The sequence below is a fragment of the Meriones unguiculatus genome, chromosome 7 (genome assembly GCF_030254825.1).
Source record: "Meriones unguiculatus strain TT.TT164.6M chromosome 7, Bangor_MerUng_6.1, whole genome shotgun sequence".
Lineage (NCBI taxonomy): Eukaryota > Metazoa > Chordata > Mammalia > Rodentia > Muridae > Meriones > Meriones unguiculatus.
Genome location: NC_083355.1, coordinates 114,297,741 through 114,319,585, shown reverse-complemented (window position 1 = coordinate 114,319,585; position 21,845 = coordinate 114,297,741). Strand labels below are relative to the sequence as shown.

Genomic DNA, 21,845 nt, shown 5'->3' with positions numbered 1-21,845 from the left:
CTAATTGATAAGTGCGTGTATGTGCTCGCATGTGCACGCGGAGGCCAGAGGTTGACGAGGTGTCTTCTACCACCTTCCACGTTTAAAGGACATTTGTTCTGCACTGGCTTATTCATCTGTGTGAACGTATGTGCACATCCACGCCAAAGCATCCATGTGGAGACCAGAGGACAATGTGTTGCAGTCCGCTCTCTGCTTCTACCATGTGGGTCCGGAGACTCAAGCTCTGGCTTAGGCATAAGTACTTCTACCCATGAGCCATCTTACTGAATGACCTTCCACTCTATTTTATTTGTTTATATTTATTTATTTTTGTGTGACACTTTCTTTCATACAACCTAGAGCTTAGCCAAATTGGTGTTAGTGCGCTCAGAGATCCCTCTACCCTGGCCTCCCAGCATGCCGGGGTTATAGACACTCACTGTCCAGGCCCATACTACTCTGACTGCCATTTTACATGGGTGTTGGGTCTCTGAGTTCCAGTTCCATCATGCTTGCATGGAAAGCACCTTACTGGCTGAGCTATATCTCCTAGATACCAGTGTCCTTCTGCGGTGATCCCACTCGTGTGGGTGGGAAAGGCCACCTTATGCCTGTCAAATGCGTTATCATTTTTGAAGTGCTTTTCAAACGTACGCTTAGTTTCTACCCAAGGGAGTCAGGGGAAGGGGCTGAAAGTCTTTTGGTGGGTGTGGGTAGCTGAAGACTTCAGGATTTTCTCTGCCAGTCTGACCAGCTGTAACCAAAACTATCCTACAGGAGGCATGGGAGGAAGACAGGCTACTTAGCCTGCCTCCCTAAACCTCAGTTTCCTCCTGTGTCACATGCAGCCATCTATGAGAAGTGCCACCAGGGGGCTGTAGAGGGACGCTAGAGGGGCAGGTGCCCCCACCAAAACCCTCAGCAAGATGGGGGCTGCCTGCCTTTGTCTTGACAGCAGGAGGAGGGGGAATGGGAGTGAGCCCTGGGCCCCCTCCTCCTGCCCAGCCAGCCCAGATGAAATGGCTGTGTGGGTGGGCGGGCAGAGGCTCTGGGGAAAACAGTGAGTCACCACCGGCCAGAGCCTGAGCGGAGCGTGTCCCTCCCGGCTGGAGAGAGCGGTGGCGGCAGGTTTCATGGGTAATTATGTAATTTATGAGTCTCCTGCTCCGGGCTCCATCTGAGTCAGCCCGTCTGAGTCGTGACCAAGCTGAGGCCCAGCAATGAGAATGAGCGTGGGCACAGGCTGTATCCCAGGATCTGGCCTCTGCCCCTGGGGGCTCAGCTTGTGCAGATGGAGCTGGAGGGGGCTGATGTGCTAGGAAAGGGTCTTTCATATTCCCTGGTTCCTGAATCAGGCTGTGGGGCTGGTACACAGGGGTCTGGAATCCAGGTGTGAACCTCAGCTTTGGGATGTTGCTTACAGGAAAGTGCTTCTAGGACAGAGGCCAGAGACATCCCTGGGGGCCCCTCCTGAAGGAGACCAGACGATGCTGTTAACCCCCACGACCCACTTAACAAAAGTCCCTCTGAACACAGACACGCAGGCGTATTTACATTTTATGATATATGTTTATTATTCAAAGGGCTTCATACACTGAGACTTTGAAAGCCATGAGCAGAAATCCCTCCTTCCCTCCATGCTCCATCCCCTGGGTCTGCCTACCCACCCGACCCCAGGTTCCTATGCAAGGGCTGCTCAGGGGCTGAGATTTGAAATGCAAAGTTTGTGGGGGAGGGCTGGGGAATGGGTAAGAAGCAGGGGATACTGGTTGGGGCCTCAGAGGGGGAGGGCACGGGATGTGGCAGGGGTGCTGGATTCCACTGGGTCCTGGATGGTCCTGGTCCTCTTAGATGGGCATTTGGGGCCATCTTCTAGGCTTGAACATCTTTGTTGTCTTAAGCGGAAGATCCAGGGAGAAGAAGCAACAAACTTGGACAGAGCAGCTGCTGAGAGATGGAAACAAAGAGACGTTAGAGGGAGCCCCAAGTTTCTCTGGCACCCCAGCACCCCATAATCCCTAAGCCATCTGGCAAGTTGGCACAGAGACCCTTGTCCCTCTCTCACTAAGTGGCCCTGGTATGCCTTTTAGCTTAGTCTTTCCATCTGCAAGGAACCAGCACCCAGGACAGAAAAAAGATAGAGACTCCAGGCTGCAAGAGTGCCAAGCCCGTTTCCCCTTGTCCTCCCCTTCCTTCATTCTCTCTCCCAACTGGCTCTCCCCACCGAGCCCTCCCCCTTACTACTTTTCCTGGCTAAAACCCACCGCAGACACCACCACACCCGGAAAGAGATAAATAAATAAAAGAAAAACAATCTCAACTGTGAAAAGCAGTCCAAATCAGAATTCTTTTCCGGCCTGAGTTAATTACACTTTAAACTGGCATGTTTACTGATGGGGATTTCGAGTGAACAGAGACAGCCCCCCTCCCCAACTGTTTGTACAGTAAACTTTGCAGGCTGGCGGCTCCCCCAGGCCTTGGCAGCCCCACAGCTCTGGCTACCCTGCCTGCCAAGGAGAGTGTAGCAGAACCATGTATTTTTGAGTGTTAGAGAAAACGAAGCTGTCGCAGATGGCAGGAGTGGGGAGGGGGGCGCGGCTGGGTTGTGTGCCTTCGGCCCCATTCTGTGCATTCTCAACACAACTTCTGGACCCCTTGTGCCCTGGGAAAACCCCATCCTTGTTCCAAACCCTAAAGATGCTAAGTATAAGTCTTGAGGACAGACACTCACCAGGCCTAGCGATGGCTTCAGGTCAGGCCTCAGGCCTTGCTCCCAGCCATAGCTCTCCCATGGATGTACCCAATGGAACTGTCCCAACCTAGGACTAGCAGCTGGGATGGAATGTAGGTGGAGCTCCTCCTGCACATCCACGCCTGAGGACCAATTCCGTGTCACCTGCCTGCAATGAAAAGAAGAGGCCAGTAAGCATTCATTCACAGTGCCTTCTGTGTCAAACCTAGGCAAGCACAGGGACACAGGGGAACAAGGTATCAAGGGCCCCACCACAGTAGCGTTGATAAGGGATAACATGACCAGCATCCGAGGGCAAGTGAGAACGTGTGTTGGGCTGGAGCAAGAAGGCTTCCTGGAGGGGGCAGGGCCTGGGGCAGCCTGCCCTCCCTGGGGCTCCTTCGCACTCCCAGCCCTGCCACCTTCACTGGGAGGCTGCTGTTCTGTGATCCTCTAGCTGCCCTCCACATCGCCAGGATAATGAGAAAATGATGGACGAGCCTCCATCAGGTCCTGTGTCCCGGCCCTCAACTCTGTCCTCACCCATGACAAATGGCCCCACCACCTCCACAGGGTCTTTTCAGCGGCCCTGGCTGTGACATTGGTAACATTGCTGAAGATTTATATTGTCTTCCCTGGATGTTTCTTCCTTTCCCTGCTTCTTAATTTCCTCAAAAAAAAAAAAAAAAAAAAAAAAAAAAAAAAAGGTGTGTTTTTATTTATTCATTCCACAAACATTCTCTAAGCGCTGCCCGTGGGCTTCCTTACAGCTATGATTCATCATCTCCCTGTTGCTTGAACCTAAGCCCATTCGATCCAAGGAAGACTACTATAAGCAAGCCCCGGGGGTACACAGGTTCCCACAGCCCTTCAAAACTTGACAACGAAACTTTACTGACTCACTAGATGTGGGTCTGACTCCAAGCCCCCACTCCGTAAGGACAGGAGCCTCCCTTCCACAGGAGGGGACCAGACTCAGGACTCAGGCCCTGACCTCACGGCAATGGCCTCTTTAGGACTACCCCATCCCTCCTGGCACATGTTCCGGGATGGCGTGCAGCTCTCCAGCCACGCACGCATGCACCGGCTGCACAGTCTCCTTGAAACCAGTAAAGGAATGAACCATTGGCTCAGCCTAAGCACATCCAGAAGAAACCATGGGATAGGTAAACTAGCTCTCCTCCCTGGCAGGCACAGAAAAACAGCCTGTACTCTGTGACCGTGGCACACTGGGTTTGCACACTGTCTTGGAGATGGTGAATTCTCTGACCCCTGAAGGTCCGCCAGGGACCTTCCTCCTGCCTGCCTCGGGGACAGGCATTTTCACTTGACTCAATGGATGAGAAAAGTCCTTTGTTTGTCTTTTCTTCTCCTCAAACAATAGATAAATCTAGTAATTTTGCTTTTAATAAAAGTCTGCACCAAGGGGGAGGGATCATCCTCTTTGGGTCTCCAATGAGTCTGGAATGTGTTTGTGGATGATTGCTTGGCACCCCAGCTGACATTCCATCTCGTGCATAATACTCCCTTAGTGGGTGAGGTACCTGGGACTTTCCCCCTCAGTGGTGAAGGGGCTTGGGGCGGCCCTCCTGCCACACTGTGGCGTGGCTGCGCTTGCATTGGAGCAATTAAATCAGGAGACCAGCGGCTTCCTCGCACACATTTAATATATTCCAAAGATGTGTCATTAACAGCAATTTCCATCTCCAAATGTTCCCATTTACTCAGGTCCATGCATAAAATATTAGCCCTGACAGCAGCTCAGGCCTCTGCTGCACAAGGGGCTCCAAGGGGCCTCTGGCTCACTGCCACAGATGTGTAGGGTGGGGGTGTGCTCAGCTAAATCTGAAGTCTAGCATGGGGCCCCAGCTACAAAACCGGGGACTGGGGTGGGAAGGAAAAAGCCATAGACCTAGCTAACCTGTCCCCTATTGCAGCAAATCTCAGAAATCAGTGCTATGCTTGAGGTGTGTGTGTGTGTGTGTGTTGGGAGGAGGGGCTCTAACAAATGCAAAGACCATGCAAAATCCACCTTCCATATTTATGGAATCAGCCACCATGTCTTATGGAATTCCTGCTTCCATGCGCATCACTTTCCTGGGGATTAACCTAATATTCGGTCTGCCTTTGGGAACGCCATTAGTCAATCAGCAGGCTTCATTATTCTGTCACTATAGACCTGGCCTGGATCCTAAGGCTTCGAATGTAGCAGAGGATAAGTCAAGGAAGTGAGAAAGAAGGGAGATAAGGGAAAAAGAGGAAGAGAGGGAAGGGAGGGAAGGAGGAAGGGAGGGAAGGAGGAAGGGAGGGAAGGAGGAAGGGAGGGGGAAGAAGAAGGAAGGGAAGTGGGGAGAAACAGAAGAAAGAAAGCTACAAAGGTCCACCCCGTGCCTTGAGAAATCTTAACAGTTTTTTGAGGGGGAGGGTGGAGAAGCGGGGAATGTGTAGACAGTCCTAGGCAGTTTGGGATAGCAGGTAGCTGGGAGGCAGACGGATAAGAGGGTGCCAGGAAAAGGAAGGAGGAGCTGGATCGCTCGTGTCAGGCTGCCTTTGATGGCACTGTGCAGGAGCAACTCCTCACCCCTCTCTGAATCTTGAACTCCTGTGAAAGGGGTGTGCAATCATGAAGGCCAAGGAAGAGGGCTGGGTTGTGTGGGGAGAAAGCTCCCAGAAGGAGGGTCATGAGTGAGCAGGCCTCCCTGAATAAGAGGAAGAAATCTCCGGGAGGCATGTGCTAGGCCCAAGCCAGAGCAGGCAGCCAGGCTTTTGGGCAGGACTGTGCAGGAGGGGGGATGAAGAGGGGAGGGAGATAGTGTCTCCTGTGGGCAGAAGACTTTGTTGCTGAGGACGCCCAGAAGAGGAGAGGAGGCATGCAGGATGGAGCCGCCCGGTCAAGGGTGCCTCTGGCACCGGTGGGGTAGTACAAGCCTACTGAGCAAGAACTCTTTGCCACCCTGGAGAACCTTGCTAATAATACCAAAAAATCTACAGCCTGCCTTTCAGGGGTCAATAAGCTGCTTTCTGGGTCCCTGAGTCTTCAGGCCAAGTCTCTATGGTAAGCTCACAGGAAGTCTGATAGAGCCAGAGTGCAAAGATGGAGAAAGCATGAGTAAGGACAAGCCAACCTCCTCCTGGGACCCCTGGCTGCTTGAGGCAAGGTCACAGATTAGTAACACTGCCTTATAGACACCTGGGAACATTCTGTTGTTGTTTCCACAGAGTGGAACTTGGAAGGTCATTAATAATAATAAAATCGTCACTAATAAAGCGAACTCATCACAGAAGGCCAAGCAATGGTCGCATATACAGACTATGGCACCAACTGACACAAAGGCTCCTGCTGCTGGTGTCAGCACCGCAGAATAGAAATGGTCTAGGATAGGGTGTGACACAGGAAAGTACACTGTGTAACAGTCATCATAAGCTGGGTATCTCAGAGGTGACCCATTTCAGGTACCACCAAGGAGCGTAGATTGTCCTTCCTCTAAGATGGCTGCCTGGACTTCCCAAGCCCCACCAAGGGAGATGTGATGCTCTGGGCCAGGATGAGTCAGATACATGCCCCACTATCGGCTGTGTCCAGTGGGCCAGCCAAGTATGCCCCTCCCCTGACACCCAGGCTCACAAGGTCAGATCCAGTACTAGAGAGGTGAGCATGTATTGTACCATCACGAAGAATGGAAACCCATCACGGGCAATCTCACCTCAGATAATAGGAACTACATGGATCACCAGCTGGCCTGGTTCCTCCCCAAGCATGATGCCAGCCAGCCCTCCAAGCACTCATGGCATTGGGAGTGACCCAGGGTGCAGGGCATGCAGGCATGCAGCCCTCAGTGGACCACCTTAGAAAGGGACAGACACCCACTCTTGTGGCAAGAGGCATGGAAAGTGGACACATTCCAGCCAGCCATCGCATCTAAGGCCAACGCTTTGGGGCCAGCCTGCAAGGTTGGTGTGATCCCCAGGAGGTTCCTATGATGGATGCAAAGCTGAGGTTCAGTGAAGAGGGTGACAAGTGTCATAGAGAGTCCATGCATTCACCTACCGGGCAGTGGTGTGACACCTGGTATGTACCGCCAAGTGACAGGAGTGACAGGTGGTATTGAAAACAGGCCATCTGTGTTATATTCGTCATTAATAAAGCGAACTCATCACAGACAACCTCTCCTCAAGTACCCAATGTTGGTTGTCTTGTCCATCAATGGCACGTCTATCATCTCCTGAAGCTGTCCTGGTGGGAGGGGGAAGGGGAAATTGCATATGAATGGTGAAAGGAGTTGGGCACAGCCAGCATACACAGGTCCCACTCAGCCCAGTTCCCCGCTGAGGCAGCAACCTAGAAGCACCATGCTGTCCCCATCCCCACAGGGGCGCGACTCCAAGAGCTTCTCCAAGCTGAGCGTTGATACCGAGAAAAGATCAACCATGTATTATTCGAAGTCAGCCAAGCGAATATAACACGGTCGATCTCCCTTCAAGTACCAGCAGAGGTGCTGAGCTGAGGCAGTGGCATCCTGGGCGAGGGTTGCAGCGGGCACCGACGGCTAGTGGACCAGGTGAAGTACATTAGAAACAATTACTTTCCAGCTGGTCGACCATCCGTCCCATACCCCAAAGCAGAGACGATTCCGTGTTCTTCCCTGAGGTGCTGGACCTTCAATCTGCCTCTCTGGAGGGATTTGATACCGAAAAGGGGTTCACCGAGCAACATTCGTCCTCCAGATGCAAAGTTGCTCGGGTAACCTCTCTCCGAGTACCATGGAGAGGCTCGGATGCTCAGACCAAGGCCGATGCTTCAAGGTGGCTGGTTTCCAGAAGACCCATCTCCGGAGCCCCCAGAGCTGGCACCCTCCCCCCTTCGCCAAGGAGCCACCCTCCACTCCCTGACAGCACTATTCCACCACCTCCCCGGCGCATCTGCCGTCGTTTTCTCAGAATCAGTCGCTAGAGCGTTCCCGGAAGATGACCTGGAGCTGACCCTGAGCAGAAGAGGTGGGCACGGTGCAGGAAGTAAACACAGAACCCTGCTCACTCTCAACTCTCACTTGCCAGCCCTGGACACAGGAACGCTCTACTGCATGCATCCTGCGCCATCATCCTAGGAAGGGTGCCTTTCAGAAGCAAGAGGGTAATGACAGCAACATCCAGAGGTGCTTTCTCCTTGGGCCCAACCGCTGCAGCCCTCCCCAACCTGGCATTCCCACCATTCACTGGTGGTTTAACATGTCACAGAAAAAAACACTTGACCATTCTGCCCATAGACAAAGGAAATAAAATGTCAAAGATAAACACGGAGGGAGGAGAGGAAGAACAACCAGCAAGGAAATCCTGAATGGTCCCTCTTCACACAGTGCAACCCCATACAAGCATGCCATAAGAGAGGGCTGATCAGTAAGGGTTATTAGGACCCATTGACTTAGGCCACAAGCAGAGTCTGGATTCTGTATCCACCATCCCTTTTGTAAACCGTGCAATGTGCAGTGGGACCCACAGCAGAATCCTCTCTCTGACATTGGCAAGAGTTCACACAGGCCTCTAGCCTTGCTGTATGTAGTGCGGCAAGAGGCTGGTCACATGCAGTATGCCAAATGGGGAAAAGGCAGCATGGGCAGCTTGCTCTAGGTGTTCTGGAAACTGACCTGTAGAACAGAGGCTCTTCCCTGAGCTGGTATCACCTCCTGGAAATTCTCCTAAGAACCGCACGTTGTGATGATGGTGAATAGCAGTAGAAACAGTCAGCAAGTAGGCTTAGACCTGTCCAGTGTTTTCCTTCAATCACCTGTCCTATAGCGGGCTCGAGCCACTGACCAGCTCCAAGACAATGACGCAGCCTCTCAAGTCCTTCGAGGTAAAGATCCTTCTGGGAAGAGAGCCACCATGAAACCTTGGGCACCTATAAAGCATGCCAGAAAAGAAGGAGTCCATCACACCCCAGCCAGTATGTTAGATCCTGGATACACCAACTCTATGACAACCTCCCATATGGGGCCTGCCTCCAGGACAACGTAATTGCTCAGCACCAACCATGGGCATGTTTGAAAGCCTAGCATTGGGAGCTGGCAAATATGGAAAGGGCAGCCCCTAGAATGTTCCAGGTACCCACTGCTCTGGAAAAGAAGACTCCATTGACCATGGAGCATCTACCCCACTCCAGAAGCCAGGGTCTTACCTGGAATGTCTCGTGAGGATAAAGAAGATGGAAGGGTGCTCTCAGGGTGCATCGTCTGGCACTGGTACCCATTCACAACCTCCAGATGACTGTCACCAGCTCATTACCACTCTCTAGAAAGCTCTCTGTAAAGGTTTGGGACAGAAAATAAAAGTTTAACCACACAAAGGACCTGTGCTATGACCAGGTCTTTCTACTGGTCCCACTGGCTCTAGTCCAAACACATGGATTTCCCCATCTGACCAAAAACTGCACCCGCATTGATTTTCATAAAAACATGCTCTTTCTTTCTTTCTTTCTTTCTTTCTTTCTTTCTTTCTTTCTCTCCCTCTCTCTTTATTGTTTATGAAGTAAATTCCATTAAACTAATCCAATTCCCCGGTTAGCTTCCTTGACTGTGCTGTTGAGCCATTTTCATTTCTTTTATTTCCCTTGTTATTTCTTCAAATCATTTTCATTAGGATCAATTCTTTCCCACTTAAAAATCTGAACGAAGATTTGATTCCTCAATGTGTGTTCATCTACCACAAATATTACTGCTCACAGCAGCCACCACTACAGCAAGCTGCCTCTTGCGGCTGCCATGTCTATAGAGTACTGTTTCCCCAGGTCAAATGTCGTAGCTGAAATGTTGTCAAGAAAATTGGATTCTTCTGCCAATTTGTAGTCAATTGAACACATTTTCCTCCGAGCTGTTCTGGTAGTTTGTAGTGTTATTTTGTGATTATTTTATCACTATTATTTAATGTAAACGGGATGAAATGCTGGTCGCCTCGATTCATTTTCTAACTCATCTAAAAGTGGAGAACAAGGTTTGGTGAGAAATGGGGAAGACAGAGAAGCAGACAGGAAGTGGCATGGGGGTGGGGAAGAAAACAGGTGGAATGTAAGCGCTCCTGAGCTAACGAGTTGGGGAGAGGAAGACAGGGGGAGGGAAAGCTGCCATTGTCCTTGACACTGTCAAAGGACAGATCATTTGGCCAAGGTGTCTTCAGAGTAGACATGGAACAACCAACATGTCTGGAACAGGGTGGGGGGCAGTTAAGTGTTGTGTGAAAAAGAGGATTTGGGCTGAGTAGACACTCGCATTTCTTCATGGGTCCCAGGGACCATTCCGTTCTCAGAGTTACACCCTTTCCTGGCCACACTCAGATCTACACCATTTACTCTAGCACATGGCATACACAGAGACCCAGAACATTGCATGTAGTCCCCAAAGCCACCCAAGCAGGCTTTGATACTCAAACAAAAGTTGCCTTTGTGTGATTCAACATCAATAAAGCGAATTCACCAAAGGCAACCTCTGCTCAAGAATCAAATGTCAGCACAGGCTGAGAGTAAGGCAGGGCGCCTCTTCCCCAGGCAGCACTGCCTCCCTCAGCTCTGGCTCCCTGACTCCCACCCTCCAGTGAGCCCCCGGTCCAACTGCAAAGCAGCCTATCATGGACCAGCTTTCAAGATCTATCCTGCCTATAGCTGGAAGATGTTTCCATCATGTGCAAATATATCATGGGTCCAGGCTTTGGCTAGCAACTGATCATTCATCCAGCAGCGCATGGACACCAAGTCTGAATCCCAAAGTGTGTCTCCCGGAGAAGTCCTGAGGTGGGTGTGACACAGCAGCAACCATGACTTCTCTGAGTGGTAGGGTCCATCTGGCCCACCAATGAAGGCTGACCTAAAAGTGGATGCCTCCCTTTCCAAGGCAGCATCCTGGCAAGACCCCACAGACAAATCAGCAGCATCAGGGGAGCATAAAGCTTTGGGACCATCCTCCATTCTGTCCAGCTTCTGAGAGGGCTCAAAGAGGGTTCGACAAGGAAAACAGTTCCAACCGCCACTCATGCAGCATCATCCGCACTGTGGCCCCCCCAGCCCACTAGATGAGGCTTCTGCGCTCCAGAGACTGGGCAGGGACCCGTAGAGCACCTACATTTATGCATCGACCACCATGATAAAAGCCAATGGTCTTCCCACTTTCTGGGGAAAACCAGGCACTGCCAAAATACTGAGGACACGTTAAGTGTGTGTACATACCTTAGAAGCAGCCAGCACCACTCTCATACAGACAAACGGAGGCATAGACAGATGACAGGCTGACTCATTCAAGGTCACACCATTAGCAAGCATCAGGCAGTAATGAATGCTGGTGATTCTTCTCCTTCCCAAGGGCCTCTGGAGTCAGAAGGAAGGACATCTGAATTCTCATACCACTAAATGCCACCTTGAGATGCCCTTCCCCATTCACCAGCCTGATAGCTGGGTCTGCTTCCTAGAGATCAACCCAGGACTCGAACACTGAAGAAACAGTGATGGACGGATAAGCGAGTGCCTTGTATCAGCTCACCCCACCCCAGGGGTGACTCAGGTTCTTCCTTCCCTTCAGCATGCCTCGGTCTGAGAGGTTTCCTCACCTAAAGACACTGTTTGACACCATTTCTCTGTTCTCTATAACAATGGTCAGGAAACCACAGAGTCATCTAGATAGTCGGTGTCATTTCTGGGAGACCCTTCTTTGACAAGCAGGTGACATAAATCCCAGAAAAAGCACTGAGTGCAGGGAACAGTCCATTTCCTTACCCCGCACCGTTGCTGGTAGAACTCCCTGGAAAAGCTCTCCTAGGAAGATTTTAGTGCCGAAAGGAGATTGGCCATGTAATACTCATCATAAATAAAATGAACACACCATGGACAACCTCCATTCGAACACTTGATTTCGAGAGCTTGTGCTGGCGCTTCCCAGGCAGCAGCCTGAAGGGGGACTCCTTGAGAGCTGGGCAGAGGGCTATATATTCTAGCTACAGAACACATGCCCTGTGGCCTGGGGTCACATTTCTCCTGCCTGTGGTTAGAATTTCTGTCCTGAAGCCACTGCAGTATCATGGAGGGGCTTGCCACATGCCTGTGGGGTGTGTCCTAGAGAGCAGCGGGAAGGCTCTTACCAGAACACCAGGGAACTGAACTGCCACTTGTGGTGAGCCCAGACTGCATGCCCAGGCTGCTGATATAAGTGTCCCCTTAGATGTGTGAGCACAATCTCCAACTCTGACCTTGACCTCTCCCTAAGGTGCACGGGGGCCACATTTTATACCTGGGCAGGTAAACTGTGATTTGTAAAAGGAGTTAAGTGAGCGACTACAGAGCACTCCGCCTCGTTCCAAAGTAGGCATCTCCCTCCACGAGTCTGCCAGGGAAGCAGGGACAGGCGGGGTGAGGACAGCAGGCATGCGACTGCATCTGCCTAAGGTGAGTGATCCCTTCACTTACCCCGGAGAGACGCTACCACCAAAGTCCCACCCCAGGAATTCCTCCAAGGCGGGATTTGGTACTGAAAAATAGGTCAACCGTGTATGATTCGTCACGAATAAAGCGAAGGCAACACGGATAACCTATCTTCAAGCACCCCACGTGAGTACCAGCATCTCTTCTCTGAAGCTGGCTTCCTCCAGGAAGTCCCCCGAACACAGTGAACACAGCAGGTTAGTGCGTTGACTGCGAGGGTTTAAGGATGCATCACATACCGCATGTCCAACCATTTCCCCCTAGAGCCCACAGTCGTGTGCAGGGGCTGAGGGTGAAGGTATTTCATCTCCATCACAGGACTGGAGAGTCCCTAGCTTCATGTTGAGGCAATCAGTAATGATCCTCACCTTACATAGGCTTTGGGTCTAAAAATTTTGCTGCAGAGCTTGCAGACAGGCAAACCCTGCAATCCCAATCATAAAAACAAGGTCAGCACTGAATGCTGGCCGTGATATACCATGGGGTGGCACCGACCTTAGAGCCATGGCCTCATCCCTCATGGTAGCAGACTTTCAGGGTGTCTTCCTAAATATACACTATAACTTCTAGTGAACACTCAACTGCACGAGACACAGCAAACGAATGAACAAACAAAACCTGCTCTGCTGACGCAAGTTTACATACCTGCCCAATGATGACGGGTCCATGTCCATCCCAGAAGCTGGCACTCGCTTACAAACCTGTCAAGGTGGGAGGTAACACTGAGAAAGGGCTACGATTCTTTGAACTAAACAAATTTGTGATGCAAATGACAAGAGAAAGGACTGCAGTAAAGATGTTGGCCGAGGAGGGGGCACAGGACTAACAGCTTGGAGCCTTTAAGCCAAGAAAAGAACTCAAGAGTGCACCTTTTAAATGATGCCACTAACTTATAAAGAAGGAATAAAAAATGGCAAAGTCACCAATGTTCAAAATGAAAGACGGAGAACATGTGAACAAGGAAGAAAGGCAGTTCAGATGTCAGGTGGCAAATAGGCTATCCTAAACCTTCAAATAGCAGGATAGCAAGGCAGAAGGGACCCATGAATGTCACCCAGGTTAATCTACTGTTCAGCTCAAAGGCCAAGCCCAGTGACAAGACCACAGCTCAAGTAGGTTGGTATATAACATACAGTTCAGGTGAAAGAAAGGAAGACCCCTGGGTGTTAATGAAGAGAGAACTTCATTCAAAACAAACTTTCACCCTACCTGCAAGAGACCTAGACAAGGCATACTGGAAGCTACACTAGCTGCAGGTTCCTAGGATATGGAGTCCTGAGTGAGTCTTCCCTGGGAATGTGTGAAACTTTGGGCTCCACACCCAAAGCATGTGAGAATTTATACTAGTCACAAGGTATGATAATCCTTCAGCCAACGAATGGATCAGAGAATTTAGTAACAGTAAGTGACCCCTCCCCCAAAGTACCAGTAGAACCCAATGCAAAGCATCACGTTATAGCTGTGTGTGGGATTTATGTGTGGGTTATAGGTACATGTGTGTAGAGGCCAGTTGTCAACGTTTAGTGACTTCCTCAGCTGCTCTCCACTTTACTTTTTTGAGATCGGGTCTCTCATTGAACGTGGAGCTCACTAAGTCAGCTACACTGGCTGGCCAGTGAGCACTGGGGAAGTCTCCCCATGTCTCTGCCTTCGCAGTGCTGGGATAGCATGTGCACATTGCCATGTGGTAAATACTTTATTAACTGATCAACCTCCTCTGCCAAGAAAACTCTTTAGTTCTGGGCTGATTATAGATAGTGAAAAGTTAGCAAATCTATTAAGAGGAGAGTTAATGACATAAAGTACCTGTAAAGTTTCTAAAGAGAATAAAAGGAACCCAGAAGCACAAAGGCTGCATAGAATAGGAAAGTTTTGGGCAGATGAGAATACCTACCAAGGCACTAGAAAGACATTTCTAGAGAGAAGCTTCACAGAATACAGTATTCCCAGATCTCTTTCCCAAAGTATACGAAGAGCTGAGAGTAAAATGGGCTGCTGTGTAGCTAGGTGGGAAAGTTTATCTAGCATGCAGACAGCTAGAACTACAAATAAACCTCAGGATGATCCACTAGATAATATAGCTAGATTTTTATAATACATACTTAATATATATGATATATAATGTTATTATATTATATATAATAAATATATTTTAAATATATCTAGAGGTTGTTTGTTTCTTTAAGCCACATCAAAGGAGGTAGTAAATTAATACAGAAGATGATAGAGGAAAAAATTACCACTCAGAGGAAATTTTTTAAAATGGGCTGAGAATTCTATACCTAGCTAACCTGTGCATCGTGACTGAAAGCAAGAGACCAGTCTTAAGTCTCCAAGAACTTGAGGGTAGTATCTATGAGCCATTCTTGAAGAAATAGCAAACATCCTCATTACATTGAGAGATGAATTAAAAACTGAGTAAAAAAAAAAAAACACACAACAAAGAAAAACCCACTTTAAAGAAAACAAAACAAGTGGTCAATTGCTAAGCTATTTATACTGAGGACCAGTCTTAAAGACTTGTAAAACTTATGCTCATTTTTTCCCCAATGGAAATGTTAAAATATATGATAATAGTAAAGAAAGCAGTGTGGAAGCATTTCGTGTCTGCAGCTGTCAGAAACAGCAGAGAACATAACCCCAACTACCTATGCTTTCTACGTTGCCTTTAGTTTTAACTCTTATAGTAAAGCAAAAGCAAAGCATCTATCCAGTCTTCCATGTTCCTTTAGTTGTTCTTTAGGATAAGTACCAATAAAGTGATAATTGATGTTAAGTAAAATGATTAGATGCAGGGTAGATGTAAAATATTTTTCTGTCCACCTCCCTTTCCATTTGTACATACAGTCTTGGAAAGGAGTTTGAAATTCTTAAAGTTGTTTATGTGTGAGTAGAAACTTAGTAATTTCTTTAATTTCATTTTTTCATATTGCTTGAATTTTTATCAGAAGCATATATCTTTTTAATAAGTATAGTAATAGGTAGAATAAATACTCTTTTCACAAAGAAAATTAAGAAATGGAAAATAGTACTTCCTACTGTCCTCAAATTTTTTCTGACATCCCGGATGACAGGCATGGAAAGTCACCCACTCATTACATCACCTCCTAAAGATGCTGATCCCTGGACCCATTCCTGATGAGTTTCTAAACACGTCTAAGTAGTCCTTCCTATAAGACAAGGTTTGCTAGTGGAAGAGGGAGCAAAATGTGATACTTTTCTTTACAAATAGATAAAACAGTCAGAGGTACCATGAGCACCCCCATGCCCATGCCCAGCCCTAGCCCTCCTCAGTGCTGGCATTGTGCTCCATGAAGGAAGCGCAGGGATTCAGGGAGCACTGGCAGGCCTGTCTGCTAGTTACAGGGGCAGCCACATGTGATGCTGGTACAAGACCAACACAAACGTGGCTTCCTCAAGATTGGTATCAGATCCAAGGAGACACCTGGTAAGATGTGATACCAAAAAGAGGTCAGCCATATATTGGGCACCATTAAATAATTCGAACTCACCGTGGACAATCTTCCTCCGAGAACCAGGAGGTGGCACTTCTCACAGCGCTCCTGCATCTTCTTCACAGCAAGGCAGCTTGGGAGCAGCCTCTGAGAGTAGACAGGGCCCTAAAGATAAGGAGACCAGGTGGCTCAATTCCCAATCAGACCCATGCTCTCTGGCCAACACCTGGTCATCATCTCCAACTTAGTGCCAGGTGACTTCCTGTTCTCAACTTGTCATGTTAAGTAAGTCAAAGGTAACAGAGTCATGCCCACAGCAAATCATGAGTTTGTGAAGTAGGTTGTGCTGAGGCTGCTGGGTGAACCTGAGCTCACCTCCAAAGACTTCAGGGTATGGAATGGCTATGATAACTCAACATAGGGTCACACAAAGTCCTGCTTCCCTTCCATTCTATATCATGAAGGCTAACCAATAAAGGCTGCTTCTAAATGTTCCTGATGACAGAATTAGGTACTAATAAAAACAGAAACTAGCCCATGTATTTCAATATTTAACAAAATCTCCCAAACGCCCTTCCGGGTTAATGTGTGTGAAACATGCAAATAGAGGAAGGCACTTGTCACAGGTTCAGCCATCCAGAAACCCACCTTGGCTTCCACAAGCCCTCTGAGGCAGAGTTTGACACTAAAGGAGGAGAGTCGCCTGTAACTTGATTAGCTGAATCAAATTCATCACGGCCAGCCTCTCTCCAAGGACCGCACATGAATGCTGGCGAAGAACGTATCGACTCTTGAAAAGGCGCCTGCTTCCTCTGTCCTGGGAAGAAGGGGTGGGACAGCATTGGGTAGTGGGCCGAGCCGAGTGACATACACCTGCATTAAGTGCATGCTCACCCGAGGCACACTTACCTGAAGGGGAAGTTAGGCCTCCGTGACGAGAGGGGGCGCTAGTCCACAGTTTCCTTGAAGGAAACACACTGTGGAAGCTTCTGTGGTGATGCGGTGATGGCAGGACAACTATATGACTGCTTTAAGGTTGACATTGTCTTCCAGGCTTTCCTGTAGAGAGACGAGATCTTGAGGTTAAAGGTCCTATCAGATAGATCTATCAGGTAAGTAAGGCACATGCTTAGTAACGAACAATTCAGTCACACACCCAGGAGAGGAGGGACTTCAGGTCCCTCATGGGAAGTCAACATCATGTCCAAATCTGAAGTCAACACTTCAAGTAGGCTGTAATAGTGATGTAGTGGATACTAAGGATGCCTCACGGCATCTTATGTAAACACACAACCCTAAGACCACAGTTCATCCTGGTCCACCGAGCTGGCACAGCTATCAAGTCCATTGACACTTCCCCAAACTTGGCAGGATCTCGGGAGAGTCTTCTTTGAGTGGAAGTGATGCTGAGGGTTGGTGACTAGGTGGCCCACAGGGTAAACAGAGTGCACTCCCCTCTGGTCAACCAGTCACACACCCTGAATGGTGCTGGCACCAACATCTCTTCTGGAAGATGACCTCTTTTCAAAGTCTTGTAAGGCGATGCTGGTGGCAAAACCACAGCTGCCTCACCAAGGTTGGCACGGCCCACTGAGAGGCCTACAGATGGATCAGATGCTCAGATAACCAGACCAGGTGACTTACAGCTAGCTCAAGCACACTGTCTGTGGTCAACCATCCACACTTGGCTTCTCTACAAGCTTGACTGAAACGCCATCTTTCTGCAAGTTGCCATCATGTCCAGGAAATCCTTAGAGGTAGCATTTGGTACTGAAAAAAGTGTTGTCCGTGAATGATTCGTCACAAGTAAAGCGAATCCACCACGAACAACTTCTCTTCAAGTACCACAGAAAAGCAGAGACAAGACAGACAAAGGGCCCCTTCCATTTCTCCAAGGGAATGGTTTCCAAACACCAACCTGTGGACAGATTGGATGCTGAGTGTTAGTGAGTTAAGGGACAAGTGTTCTGGAAACATGCTGGCATGAGGCAGGGGAGTCCACTCACCTTTTTTTCAATGATGCTGACATTGTCCCCTTTCTCTGAAGCTGAAAGTTTCTCGCTTTCGGAGTCCACACTGGGAAGGATTCAAGATGGGAAGGGGAGCCCACTTGCTGCAGGTCAGCAGTCCTCTGCAGGTATATAGACCCCAGGGTGTGCGAACGGGGCCTGGGGCTTCTCAGTGGTGCACATAGTCAGCCACCAGACACATCAAGCTCCTGAGGGGACCACAGAAGTCCCACTGCCAGGCTACTGGCATCCTCAGGTGGATCAAGAGAAGGTTCACTGGGCTCTCGTGATCCCAGGAGACCACCTATGGCCACTGCCAGTGCTCTACCACTGTCTTATCTCTAAGGAATCAACTTCAAGAAGGACACCATCACAAATGGTTTACCTGCTTCCTAGAAGCAACCTTGGTAAGACCAGGAACCATTTCCAGATTCTAGCAGCAAGCCGTTTAGAGCATCACTTAGAGCAGCTTCCCAAACCTTCAGTAAGAACCTAACTCCTTGCTTTTCTCTCTAGCTAAGTAAACAACTGTGTCTGAGCTGGTTAAAGGTCCACAGTCCTTCCTCAACAAGATCGATACTCCTTTGTAGAACTCAAGAATGTCAAGAAAGTAGCTGTGGAGGGGCTGGAGAGATGGCTCAGGAGTTAGTGCTCTTTCAGAAGAACTGGGTTCAGTTCCCAGAACCCACCAGGCTGGCTCCCAACCATCTGTAAGTCTAGTTCCAGAGGACTGAATGCCCTCTTCTGACCTCTGCAGACTCCTGCACGCACAGGTTGCACTTCCATAAAAACAACAACAACAAACATATTTTACAAGGAAAGAAAGCAAAGTCTAAGCTTAGCATAGCCCATTCCTGAAGTCTGAGGCAGGAGGATGGCATGCATTCAGCTCGGAAGGCTTGAGTTCTATAGTGAATCCCAGGCCAGAGAGAATGTCTCTTAAAAAACAAAAACAGAACAAAACAAAAAACAAAAAACAAACAAACAAACAAAAAAAAAAAAAACAAAAAACAAAACAACAAAACCTAACTCAAACAATAAATGTAAGAAAAGTAAAGGAAGTAGCCTGGGTGGGAAAGACTGTCTTCATGTGGCAGGGTATCACTTAAAGGGGCTCTGCTGCCTCTGCAGAGCCTGTGGGAGTTGCCCTACAAGTCATGTGGGAGGAAGGGACTATATCCAGATGGCGTCCATTTAAATGTGTGTTCTCTGACTAAACTCCTTTCCCCTATGAGGGAAAACGCTCCTCCCTTGGGAACTTCCTTTAGGCCTCTCTTTAGGAAATTTTCTTGACAAGTAGAAAGTCTAAAAAATAAATACAAACACTGTGTTGGCTTCCCAAGTATTGGTGGTACATCTTTGGGGAACATAGGACGCAATCCCAGTTAAGACAAAGGCTGTGAAATAGGCCCTTCTTCCTTGCGCCTGGAGAAGTGACTATGTCTCCTGCATGGAGCTGAGGTTATACCTGCTAAGATATGGCAGAGGGCTCTCATTCCCTACTGGGGTAGCCTGGGTATTGAGAGTCCAGAACAAAGAAGCCTGTGACCTCTGGTTCATCATTTCTTCCTGGGCTTTGGGCTTCCTTCTGAGGACATCTTACATAGATAGGATATTTAGTGCAAAGAGAGGGAGCAGGGCTGAAAGCTGAAGCAGCCTGACCTCAGAAGTGTCCTAAACATGGAATATATGTGCGATAGCCTATCATCCCTAGCACCTGGCTTTACCTTGGCTGACTCTACTCTCACGTACCTCAGGCTGAGCCTGATGAGGCTCTTGTATGAACCCGGCATCCATCTTGAACTTATTCTATCCAAGAGTTGGTCATCATAAAGGCAAGAATCATCCAGAGGGCAGGAGCTGGGCTTCCCCTCCATCACAGACGTCCATCATCACTGAAAATGATAGACCCAGAGAACAGCATCTTTCCTTATAGCGGGGGTATGGGCAACTTCCTTTTTCCAGAATCAAAAGAAGCTAGGTTATACTTACCATCTCGGTGATCTCCAGCAAAGGAAGGAATCCAGTCTCTCCCAGAGCCAAACAGCAGAGCAGGAGGCCCCATTAGGGCAGTGAGTGAGCCTTGCTGGACTACCAAAGGAGGAAGTGGATGCCAAGGACAGTGACCTCAGTGAGAAAAAAGGAAGAGGGCCAAGTTAGCTTGTCTTTCACAAGCCTGAATCCCTGAGGCATTCTTGAAAGGGATAGAACCCTGAAAACATGACTGTCCCCAGGGGAGTTTTTATGAAGGATGTGACTATTCTCCAAACATCTCATGGGCTCTCCCCACTGCCTAGGCATCCTGAAAGGATTTGGCCCACATGCCCTGGCTGGGGAAGGCTGCAGTCCTGGGGTCAGCTCACCCATCATGTATATCCTGGTATTCAGAAAAACACATCGAGTTCACTGCAAGCAGGACCAAGCTTCCCTGGGGCTCTTTCCCACCAGCAAATATCCAAGCAGCATCGAAGAAAAGCACAGGGCTCACTTGATACTCTCACAGTCTCGCATAGCTTGTGTGGGAAGCCCTTCAAGAAAGCAGAGTTTGATATTCAAAAGGAGGTTACCTGTGTCTTATTCATAATGAATAAGCAAACATAACATGGATGACCTCAAATATCCTCAGATAGTTTTGACAGGAAATCCAGGGCCTCTTTCCCACTGTCATCTTTGCTTCCAGAAGATGTTTCCCATGAGGAGTTGAGTCCCTAGTCAAAGAGGTGCATGCCCACAGTCTGTAAGAAAGCACACGAGCTGATGTCAACCACTCAGTGCTACACATTAGTCTCAGGGACAACATGTGACAGCAAAACCCTGGCCCATGGGAGTTACGTTCAGGAAGCTTCCTAAGGGGGAGGGTAACTTAGAAAAGAAAAGGGAACCTACGCTGGTCCTCCCTGACAGGTAAGCCTGATGACAAGAAGCCAGTAGCTGGAGGCACCTAACAGAAGGGCAATGGCATCATGGGAAATACCTCTTTTGATAATGTGGAGACACAACAGACAGGACTCTTCCTGACCCAGCAGCTGTGGTTCCGGGAACTGCTCCTCAGGATTGACTGGAAATGGAAGGTTACAGAGTCAGATGGCCTCAGTCATCAATAACGCTCAAGGCTCTGTGGACCTGCTGCTGAAAAGTCCTGAAAGGGGCCTGACATGGGCAGACCCTCCCTGAAGTAGCTCTTATATCTGAGAAGCCCTCAGAGGTATGATTTGATTTGAAAGAATAATCACATGGCATTTGTACAAAAGGTGGCCTTTCACAACTGACCACAGTTTGATCACCAAAAGGTAGTGTATTGGCCTTGGGATGTTCACTCATGATGGATAATGCAGGGTGCATGGGGGAGATGGAGCACACACACAAGTAACATGCAGCATCATCTCCAGCCCCCAGTGGCTACATGTGTTGTCCACAGACCGGCAGCATTAGCATCACTTGAGAGCTTGCTAAAAATGCAGAATCTTGGTCCCTCAATCAGAATCTGCTTTTTAACAAGATCCCTAGGTGATGAATGTCTTAGCAGCACTTAGCAGTTTGAGAGTCCCTACTCTAACCAATGATTTGTACAAGCATGCATGCATATGAATGTATACACACACACACACACACACACACACACACACTCACACACTCACACACACCAGGTTATGGGATGAGCTGAAAAGTTGTGCTGTTGACCGCTAGTATCTTGGCCCAAATATGTTTGAGATAAGGTCAGCCCAAAAGAAGCCATGTTGTGTCTACCGCAAATAAGCCATAGGAACAGGTGGAGAGTGACTTACAGCAGTAGGGGCAGGCAGGAAGCCTTCTCATTAACACCTGCAGCTACCACAGGAAGTCTGTGCTCAGAATGGATGCTAAGGAGAGTGGGTGCTGGACCTAGAAGACCCTGGCCAAGTTCTGTCAAGCTAGAGAGATGCTTGACCCCAGCGCCTTCCCAAGGAGTTCCACTGCACTAGGACTTAACAGCCACAACAGACAGGTGAGCTATTCTCAGTGTCCTTCAGACCAAGCACAAAGAACCAAGCCACCAAAGCTATCACCACCTCGAAGCTGTCAGTGTCACAGCACAGCAGGGAGGGGGTTGAATTCTGAGGTCATTGCATTTGTTAAGTTGAAGCCTTTTTAAAGCCACTCTCCTGCAGTAGGCACCAGTCCATCAGCTGAGGTCACCACAGTGCTCTAGAACCTTCTGGAGCAAATCCAGACAC

At 48.9% G+C, this 21,845-nt stretch overlaps 1 long non-coding RNA gene across 4 annotated transcripts; it reads right to left on the bottom strand.

Moving 5' to 3' along the window:
* Positions 1-1,531: 1,531 nt before the first annotated feature.
* Positions 1,532-21,542, bottom strand: LOC110556116 (uncharacterized). Of its 4 annotated transcripts, none has more exons than XR_009593139.1 (14): positions 20,606-21,542; positions 19,624-20,366; positions 17,629-19,526; positions 16,779-17,540; positions 16,532-16,681; positions 16,271-16,439; positions 15,680-15,787; positions 12,813-12,868; positions 10,923-11,060; positions 8,886-9,010; positions 8,356-8,609; positions 6,762-6,947; positions 2,714-2,882; positions 1,532-1,929 (listed from the first exon to the last, which is right to left on the bottom strand). It is a non-coding gene; the product is annotated as an uncharacterized LOC110556116 (long non-coding RNA). The 4 variants fall into 4 exon arrangements; XR_009593138.1 differs by having other exon boundaries at positions 17,629-17,753; positions 19,384-20,366; positions 20,606-21,535; XR_009593137.1 differs by having other exon boundaries at positions 17,629-20,366.
* Between the last annotated feature and the right edge of the window lie 303 nt (positions 21,543-21,845).